The sequence below is a fragment of the Salvelinus namaycush genome, chromosome 7 (assembly GCF_016432855.1).
Source record: "Salvelinus namaycush isolate Seneca chromosome 7, SaNama_1.0, whole genome shotgun sequence".
NCBI classification, from domain to species: Eukaryota; Metazoa; Chordata; class Actinopteri; order Salmoniformes; family Salmonidae; genus Salvelinus; species Salvelinus namaycush.
The window spans coordinates 49,616,271-49,626,711 of record NC_052313.1 but is presented as its reverse complement, the minus strand read 5'-3'; the positions used below and the strand labels follow the sequence as shown (position 1 = coordinate 49,626,711).

The window sequence follows — 10,441 nt, the reverse complement described above, 5'->3', positions numbered from 1 at the left end:
GCTCTGTAACAAAATGAACATTAGAAGGTTGGTAAGGGGTGAGTGAGGGTGGGTAGTGGGTAGAACCCCTTGGGACAGTGAATATCTGGGGACAGGAGCAGAACATCTATTATAGACATGGGAGGCTCAACAACTATGCAAAACAACACTCTATAGGCTGCTGGGTGTGTGAAACAGAGAAAGGGAAGGAGAGAGAGAGACAGAGAGAAAAAGAGAGAGAGACACAGAAGGAGAAAGAAAGGAACAGAGAGAGAGATACTTATATTACTATTATTTTGCTGTTGTGAGTCATTCCAATCTAATGGTCAACTATAGGAGGACAACCAAATATTGTATTAAAGGGTAGGTTCACCACCAAATAGAAAAATGTGTCAGACATTATATTACGTCCAATGGGTGTTATGTCAAGCTGAGCCCAAATTTCTTCTGATTTCAGGATGAACCTCCCACTGGAATTCTGTTGCTCTGATGTTAATGTCCGGGATCCAAGACGAGACCAATGGAGACAGGTGATGCTTACTGGAGCCTTATTATCTACAGTAAATAAATGGCTCTGATATTTTCAGCTTGATGGCGCCCTCTTGTTTTAAAATGTCATCATGCTGAAGATTAGTTCAGACAGAGCATAAAAAGTTATTTGTCAAACAGTGGCAGGGTCAGGCTGTTGGTAGAATTACAGACTGGGCCTGCAAACTGTTTATTGCTTTTAAAAAATAAATAAATAGATAGGTGTGCAATGACAGAACAGTATCAACATCACCAGATGTTAGTATCATAATGGTTAACTGAATTTGACTGCTGGTAATAAAAAGTGAATTTCATTGGTTGTTGCTGTCAGAGTTATCAACAGTTAAGAGTTCCGACTGGGAAGTTTCACTTGAACGGACATGCACCATACAGACAGATAGAGGACTCATCTTGATATTCGTGCCATTGTAGCGTGTGTGATAGCATGGGCAATGCCATTCAGGAATTACCACCCAGTTGACTACTTTGACTACTAAAATGTTATTTTGGCCACTAGAGGCCTCTATCATTCTCTATGACATGAACATTCTTATGAAGGGATCAAGGTCAGCCATTTTGGTCAGGGAGTTGGTCAATCATGGTTTGCCAGAGTTGTGTTTAAGATATTGTGTAAAATAATACATTTGTTGAATGTATCTGCACTGTATGTTTACTAGCTAGCTAGCCAGACAGTTTTAGAGGAATGACTGTATTAATCCCCGAGCTGACGAGGTAAAACTCTGTCGTTCTGCCCCTGAACAAGGCAGTTAACCCATTGTTCCTTAGTCGTCATAAGAATTTGTTCTTAACTGACTTGCCTAGTTAAATAAAGTTTTTTTTTTTTTATGTTCACATTAATTGCCAATATACCCACGTTCCATTTATAAATGCAATCAATTCATAGCAATACAATGCCTCAAATCAGTTGATGATTGGACTTGACAGGTACTGATATTGTATCATATAATAGCACAGCTTTCCAAGAAGACAACAAATTCAACATTTATGGTCTTGTTTACATATACTTTAGAGGCTATTTATGTAGAACATTTGTATAAAAACTGAATTAACTGTATTAATGATGATATGACAATATTTTAGGTTGACAGAAATTCTATTACACAATTTCTGATACATCACATTCCTTACTTGTATTTTCCTGCATAATTAAAACCAGATTATGCCTCTACTATCATTCATTCCAATTAGAATGGTTTTGATTTCTCCCTGACAACAATGGCTGCCATTTTCATCCCATTGTGGAACTTTGAGGGTAAATGACATAGCCCCTCCAGTAATTTAATAGGATCTCTATGGTTAGGTTGAATATGGGAAGTTTAAGACAATGAAGTAATTCCATGTGGAAGCATAAACTAATTCATGCGACCAGCTCCATTGATAACTACTAGCGCCGTTGCTAACTAGCAACGCTGGTCCCATGAATTGCAAGGAGTTATGGGATATTAGAATCCTCTTGTCTTAACAATTATATTTTTTAACCAAGCTCTATGGTCACCCCACCCTCCTCAGATAGGATATAAACACATCACAACCCGTGGCAAAAATCTTTAGAAACTGCAAATGTTTTTCTCTGCCCCATGGAAATATGTGTAGGATTGCAGGAAACTAGATTTAATAAATTAAACATTATTCCAGCCTTATTGCAAAATGTGTAGAATAGCAGGAAATGACCTATAAAACTGCACATATTTCTCTCTGCCACATGGCAATACAGTGCCCTGCACTAAAATATAATTGATGCATAACTATACAGCCCCTTCGTTTAGGAAAGCCTAAATTAGTTCAGGAGTAAAATGTGGCTTAACAAATCACATAATAAAGATACATGGACTCACGCTGTGTGAAGTAATAGGGGTTGACATCATTTTTCATGATTAACCCTTCCTCTATCCCTATACATACATTTACATTTTAGTCATTTAGCAGATGCTCTGATCCAGAACGACTGACAGGAGCAAATCCAAGGGGTCTGAATACTTTTGTGTGGCACTGTATGTGTAGAATTGGCTTTAAATTAGCTTTAAAACAGCAACATTTGCTCTCTTCCTCATGGCACAATGTGTAGAATAGCATGAGAAAACCAATAAAACTGCACATTTTTCTCTTTGCCCCATGGCAAAATATGTCGAATTGTAGGAAGGTAGCTCCACCCCCTCTCGACGAGGGCCTGCCAAACTGTGATATGTCACTGCCTCTGACCTTCGGACCTTTGAACTCAACCACTCTGGCTGACTTCCGGTGCCCAACCCTTTCCACACCACACCACAATACTAGTAAACTGACGTATGAAATGACCTGTGACTTACATCGGACCTCAGACTTTGATCTTTGACCTCTACCAGTCTGTCTGACGTCCACTGGCCAACCTCCTCTGGTTTAGCTCTGGTGTCGTGTTAAGGATGGGTGAACATCTGAGGACTTGTGGTTGTTAAAATTGGCCTAAACTGCTCTGTAACAAAATGGACATTAGAAGGTTGGTAGGGGGTGAGTGAGGGTGGGTAGTGTGTAGAACCCCTTGGGACAGTGAATATCTGGGGACAGGAGCAGAACCACATTACCTGACCGTTATAGACATGGGAGGGGGTTAAAGGATATAGTTGTTGGTTTTGATCATGACTAAACTATGTGGTGTGTTTGAGAATCATTTTTGAGTTTTAAACAGATGTTTAGTATGGTGGTAAAATAGTGGTTATTTATGCTTGGTGATGTCATATAACCAGGATCTGAGTTGTGTGTTCAGCGAACCAGTGTTTCATGTCATAGTCTGTTGCTCCTCAACACCTGCAGTAGGTCCCAGCTGCAACAGTACAGTCTCTGTGCAGTCTGACTGAGGGAGGTTTTTGTATGACTCTAAATCACTGTGTGAACACTGGTCCACCATATAAACCCATACCATAGTAATCTCCTGCATCTTCAGCTTGGACATCAGTGATTGTAAGAGTGTACTCAGAACCTGATCTACTGCCACTGAATCTAGATGGTGTTCCAGACTGAAGGGTTTTTACTGTATAGATGAGGAGTTTAGGAGCCTGTCCAGGTTTCTGCAGGTACCAGCTCATGTCATCATCAATACCGGTTGAACTTGCAACAGCTTTGATAGACACACTCTCTCCCAGACGAACAGACTTCGATTCATCAGCTTGATTCAGGACACGTTGTGCAGATGACGCTGAAATTGAAACAGGGAAATTAGCTTTGAGTTGTCTTCAAAATCCACATAAAAGGAATTGAAAACATTTTCGATGTCCAAACATGTACAAGCTCATTAAAACCTGTTAAAACCAGTCGACCACAGGGAGAGATGCTGAGAGTTTCTCACCCTGAGTCAGGAACCCCACTGTGATCAGCAGTGGAATCAGTGATATCATCTTCATCATGTTCATCATCTGTGGCTCTGAGAAGACCACAGACTGGACACAACAATGATAACACTGCAGTCTTAAAGTGTCAGGACAGATCTCAGTCCTGCAGTCTGAAACTCACAGGGCTATAAACACTCTCAGAGCACTGAAGCATGAGCTGCCAATGCAAATCACCTGCTCTATGGAAATACCCTTCCTCAGGACAGATGATGAAACTGTTCATGCAATGACATAAACACAATAATCTTAAACATGGAGGAAATAGCTGACCTAAATCTGTGGGAAGACCTGTAATTGACCATAGCATTTGGTTACATGTAAGTGTATTAATTCCATGCTAGTGTATTGCTATTCTATATTGGCTATTCTAGCCTTTTTGCTAAAATGGCATCATGCTAAAGTTCAGTTCAGGCCATAAAGAATGATCGAGGCCTAAGATGGATATAACTGTTTTGCATGGATATTGCTTTTGAAGTATTCCATCATTTTGAAGTAGTCAACTGAGTGGTACTTCCTATGGGTTAAGGAATGATCACATAATTCCATCCAAGTCATCAGGAGGGATCAGCCAATGAATTATACTCATGATGAAACATTACATTACAGCAGGTGGCAGTAAATCGCCAACCTTGGCTCTATAGCTGTTCAAACAACACAGTCGAGATGACAGTTTGCACCCTGTCAGTTGGTTTACCAGTAAAAGTAGTAGAAGAAGAAAATGGAATACTTAAAAATGGAGATGGCCTCAATGGCACTGCCTGTGCTCTCACAGACACCATAATGGGGCAGATACAATAATGATGTGTTCTATCTAAGTCTATGGTTCAGACAGAAAATAAAGAGATATTAGTCAAACAGTGTCAGGTTCATATCTAGATAGGTGCGACAAAAATACAATTTTCAAGCGAGAAGCCTAGCCACTTACTGGCACTGCAGTTTAAACATGCTGAAACAAGATCATCAATAGAGTTGATCAGACTGTTATCTGATCCTACAGAAATAAATACAACTTTTAGAGCATATTATTCAGATTCATTCAGTTCCTCATACAGCTTTGATACTTCTGCTTGTCGGCAGTTCCTGGAGAACCTTACGTTGCCCAGACTCTCTAAAGAAGAAACAGTTGTATTAGAGGAACCTACCACTTTATCTGAACTGAAAGCTGCTCTTTTAAATATGAAGAAAGATAAAGGGCCTGGTATTGATGGAAAACCTCCTGAACTCATTCTCAACTTTTGGGATGATCTAGGACCAGTTATACTTGAATCGCTTAATATTGCTATTGAAAAAAGACAATTCCACAGAGACATCAATACAGCTATTATTTCCCTAACCCCTAAGAAAGGAAAAGACCTCACAAACTGTGAAAATGTTCAGCCAATCAGTTTAATCTGAACAGAAATGAAGATGTATGTCAAAGTTCTAGCCATGTGCCTAGAGAACATTATGAACAAGTTCATACATCCTGAACAAACAGGGTTTATTAAGGGTCGTCAGGCAGCTGATAACATAAACTGCATGTTTCATGTGGTTGCTGAGGCTTCCAATCTGGATACCCCGTGTGCTGAGTTATCATTAGATGCAGAGAAAGCCTTTGACCGCTTAGAGTGGGAATATTTATGGCTTGTTCTTGAACATTTTGGTTTTGGGGCAAAATTTATACAAATTATTTGCACCATATATGTGAATCTTTCTTCTGTTATATCTACAGGCACTACCCATTCTAATCCATTTACCATACAACCAGGATGTATATCTACTGGCACTACCCATTCTAATCCATTTATCATACAACCAGGATGTATATCTACTGGCACTACCCATTCTAATCTATTTATCATACAACCAGGATGTATATCTACAGACACTACCCATTCTAATCCATTTACCATACAACCAGGATGTATATCTACTGGCACTACCCATTCTAATCCATTTATCATACAACCAGGATGTATATCTACTGGCACTACCCATTCTAATCCATTTACCATACAACCAGGATGTATATCTACAGGCACTACCCATTCTAATCCATTTATCATACAACCAGGATGTATATCTACTGGCACTACCCATTCTAATCCATTTACCATACAACCAGGATGTATATCTACAGGCACTACCCATTCTAATCCATTTATCATACAACCAGGATGTATATCTACAGGCACTACCCATTCTAATCCATTTATCATACAACAAGGATGTATATCTACTGGCACTGCCCATTCTAATCCATTTACCATACAACCAGGATGTATATCTACTGGCACTACCCATTCTAATCCATTTATCATACAACCAGGATGTATATCTACAGGCACTACCCATTCTAATCCATTTACCTTACAACCAGGATGTATATCTACTGGGACTACCCATTCTAATCCATTTACCATACAGCCAGGATGTATATCTACTGGCACTACCCATTCTAATCCATTTATCATACAACCAGGATGTATATCTACAGGCACTACCCATTCTAATCCATGTATCATACAACCAGGATGTATATCTACAGGCACTACCCATTCTAATCTATTTATCATACAACCAGGATGTATATATACTGGTACTACCCATTCTAATCCATTTATCATACAACCAGGATGTATATCTACTGGTACTACCCATTCTAATCCATTTACCTTACAACCAGGATGTATATCTACTGGGACTACCCATTCTAATCCATTTACCATACAGCCAGGATGTATATCTACTGGCACTACCCATTCTAATCCATTTATCATACAACCAGGATGTATATCTACTGGTACTACCCATTCTAATCCATTTACCAAACAACCAGGATGTATATCTACTGGCACTACCCATTCTAATCCATCTACCTTACAACCAGGATGTATATCTACAGGCACTACCCATTCTAATCCATTTATCATACAACCAGGATGTATATCTACAGGCACTACCCATTCTAATCCATTTACCAAACAACCAGGATGTATATCTACTGGCACTACCCATTCTAATCCATTTATCATACAACCAGGATGTATATCTACAGGCACTACCCATTCTAATCCATTTATCATACAACCAGGATGTTTATCTACTGGAACCACCCATTCTAATCCATTTATCATACAAACAGGATGTGAACAAGGTTGTCCCGCATCCCCTTTGCTATTTGCTCTCTCTCTTGAACCGCTGCCACAAAGCATACGTCAAAATGCTGCATCCTCACACATAAAAACCAAATAAACTGAACAAGCAATTTCTCTGTTTTCAGATGACATACGTAAACGTGCTCAAAAATCCCTCCAGCCAATAATGTCTATTTTCACACCATTAAACATTAAACATGGTCTGTTTACAAGATCAACTGGTCTAAATCAGCTCTACTACCTCTTAACTCAGCTATGGGAAGTGTTCAACTACCACCCATGATTCCAGGGAAGAAACAAACCACCTACTTAGGCATTACCATATCCCAATCTATTGACACTACATTCAGGAAGAACTACTTAGAAACCATTGAGAATATCAAAAAAGCCATAAAAAGATGGTCTGCTATGGCCACTTCTTTGCATGCTAGAATCTCAATGATTAAAATGAATGTCCTCCCTCGTATCAATTTTATGAGTTCCATGTTACCACTGCTTCCTTCTAGAGACTATTGGTCTAAACTTGACTCTGTCATAAAGAAGTTAATTTGGGGGAGAAGGAGACTGTCACGGATTCCCCCGGTACTGCTGCTCATTCTGTGCAGCAGCTCCGGAGGTCTACGTCACCGGCCTCTAGGCATCACTGAACTGTCTCATTACACACACCTGATTCCAATTCCCCTGATTAGTAATTGTATATATGTGCCCTCTGTTCACCATTGTCTTGTGGGTTATTGTCCCCATGTCCTTTGGTCTTGTGAGTACATGTGTTTTGTTGTTTTGGCTTTCATGCTGCTTGTATTGTGCACTCGTTATTACGGGTCTCATCCTGTGTATTTATAAAAGGTTTAAACTCGCTCTTCTGTTTGGGTTACATCCCTGTGTTTTTGTATATGTTTGTTTTGGGCTTCGTCCACGTGCCTTTTCATGGCATGTTGAATTTTTGGGTGGAATATGTTGGGGATGAATCAGAATGAGTTGGGTAACATAGATAAGATGTTTTATTTTCATCATATGCTTGTGAGATACTTGACATTAAAACCTTTCCCTTTGTCTTTCGGGTTGGTAGTTGCAGTTATCACTTCTCAGCTAGGGCTTAGTCACATTGGGGCGCAGAGAGGGGAGAGGTCAGGCTTGTCTTCATATGGCAATGTAACTATTCCTAAACCATGGGAAGGGATGGTGTTATTAATGGGGAACCATTGTCACTATCTCATACAATGTCTGTATGCCAGTCACTCCCTACTTTTCTCATTGGGGGAAAGAGTATGGCTGTGTCTGGAACCATTGTATTTCCCCTCTGAGGTTGCCCTTATCTTGACCTAGTATTTGACCTAAGAGGCTCACTATCTGATTTTGAGTTTGTCCAGGTTTGGGAGTATCTAGGATTGACAATTGATATATGCCATTGGATGAGGTAATGTTTTCATAGACAGTGAAGTATCAAGCATGAGATTTAAACCTTGTCTTGGGAGATCAAACTGAACGATAATTTATAGCGAATGCTGTCTCTGTTTGGGATACTCCTCTCTAAAGTAAAAGTCTTTCTTTGTGAAGCAGTTCCTAATATCTGGTTTGTCATGTCGACTAGGGGGTGGATCTTTGCTATAAAAGATCCCAGTTGCCATTATGTTAGGCACTCAACTTTTCATTAGACATACTGAAATGTTGAAAGTCAAATGCTATTGCAAAAGCTTAATGATTATTAAATGTGAAGTTTAAGTATAACTCTGACTGGTGTGGTTTACTCTCTCATCATTTGGTAATACAGGAAATTGCCACGACATTTGGCGACGAGGATGAGATGTGAATCTTCACTCGATGACCGCTCCTGACGACCTGGTAAATCGTGCACAAGGGATCCCTCAAACTTGGGATCTCAGGGAGACCACACTTCGGGAACGGAGCAGTTGGACCAACCTAAAATCTGAGAGGAAGCGAGCCGAGTGGATACCACATCCCGAACATAGTAAAAAATAAAAATTTAAAAAAAGGTGAGGAGAGCAAACCACACTTTAAGTTGAGTTTTTTAACAAAAGCCTCTGTTACGTGGGCTCTGAGTGTGTTCCTGTGTGAGGGGGCACCTTGGAGGCGTAAGCAGGGCCGAGTCAGAGGAGAGTAATCTGAGAGTTTGTGGACTCAAAGATACTCTGCTATTGGTCGGTTGCGGGCGACTAGAGCCGTCCTGACACTGAATTGATCACAGTGGGGATTGGTGCGGTCTGTGGGGGTGAGGGGCCAGGGTGACTGTGTTCTGTGTGAAACACGGTACTTGGTGAAGCCCTATTGGAAGAAGGACCTCATTCTGAAAGTGTCTGTGACTGTCTAAGTGACCCTCAGAAGTGGTGAATTCCAATTATTTTAAATGTGCTAGCCAGGTATGCCCTGGGTTACTCTGTGAGTGTTTTGTTTTGTAGGAGCGTTCTGTGTGGGCGCGGTAGGTTGACTCTGTGTGAGTAACCTTTCAATTATGTTCTGATGTTCTGTGTGGACATCTGACCAGTTCTGTGTGAGCATCTGACCATCCTGTGTGGGTGATCATTAAAGTTCTGTGAGTACTTAAGGAATTTCTGTTATAACTGTTTTTCTCTCCCTGTGTGTGTGTGACTAAGGAGCCATGGGTGCGCGCGGGAGCAATGAACCAGGCATTCCGGACCCTCCTACTGGAGCCTTGAAGGTTATGGTAGATAAATGGGGTAGGGATATTCTGGAACAGGTACTTCTATGGCATAGAGAGGGTGGTTTTCCTTTGACAGGGACACTAAGTGTGACGCTGTTAGACGAGATAAGACAGAGATTGGTAGAGAAGGAAGGTAAACTAGGGAAAAAGGATCAAATTGACTGGGTGAAATTCAGAAAATGGGAAAGGGAAGCTGACAAACGAATGAAGAGACAGGACCCATTTCGGGGAAAACTCAGTCAGAATATGGTAGTTCAGACTGAGGAAGGACAAAAGAAGGGGAAAGATGAAACAGTGAGAAGGAATAGGAAGGATGATGATGACAGAGATTGTCCCCCTCCCTACTGTACTCCTCAAACTCTCTACCCAGTGTTGCCGGACCTCCCTCCTCCTCAGCCGCCTCCTGCTGATCCGCTGGATGCAAGACCACTACAACCTGCAGCCCCACCCCCTGTCTCTCCCAACACCACAGTGATTGATCGTCTGGCACGGACCCTGGCTGAAGTCCTGAAAGGGTCTGGAGTGACTCCGGCCAGTCCCACTGGAGCCGCAGTGGGGGGAGCACGCCAGAAGGGAAAAAAGATCAACAATCCTTTTCTCAAGGCTCCTCCACTCAGCTCCAGTGAGGACGGAGGGGCACCCCAGCTGACTCCCCCGTTGAAGGACCGTCTACTGGCCAGGACGTAGAGGCGTGTCTCTACCCCCTCCACATACGACCCAGCATCAGACATGTA

General features: G+C 41.2%; 1 long non-coding RNA gene across 1 annotated transcript; it reads left to right on the top strand.

Moving 5' to 3' along the window:
* The first annotated feature begins 231 nt into the window (after positions 1–231).
* On the top strand, positions 232–9,004 carry LOC120051368. Its single transcript, XR_005477257.1, has 3 exons — positions 232–342; positions 437–509; positions 8,799–9,004. It is a non-coding gene; the product is annotated as an uncharacterized LOC120051368 (long non-coding RNA).
* The last annotated feature ends 1,437 nt before the right edge of the window (positions 9,005–10,441 follow it).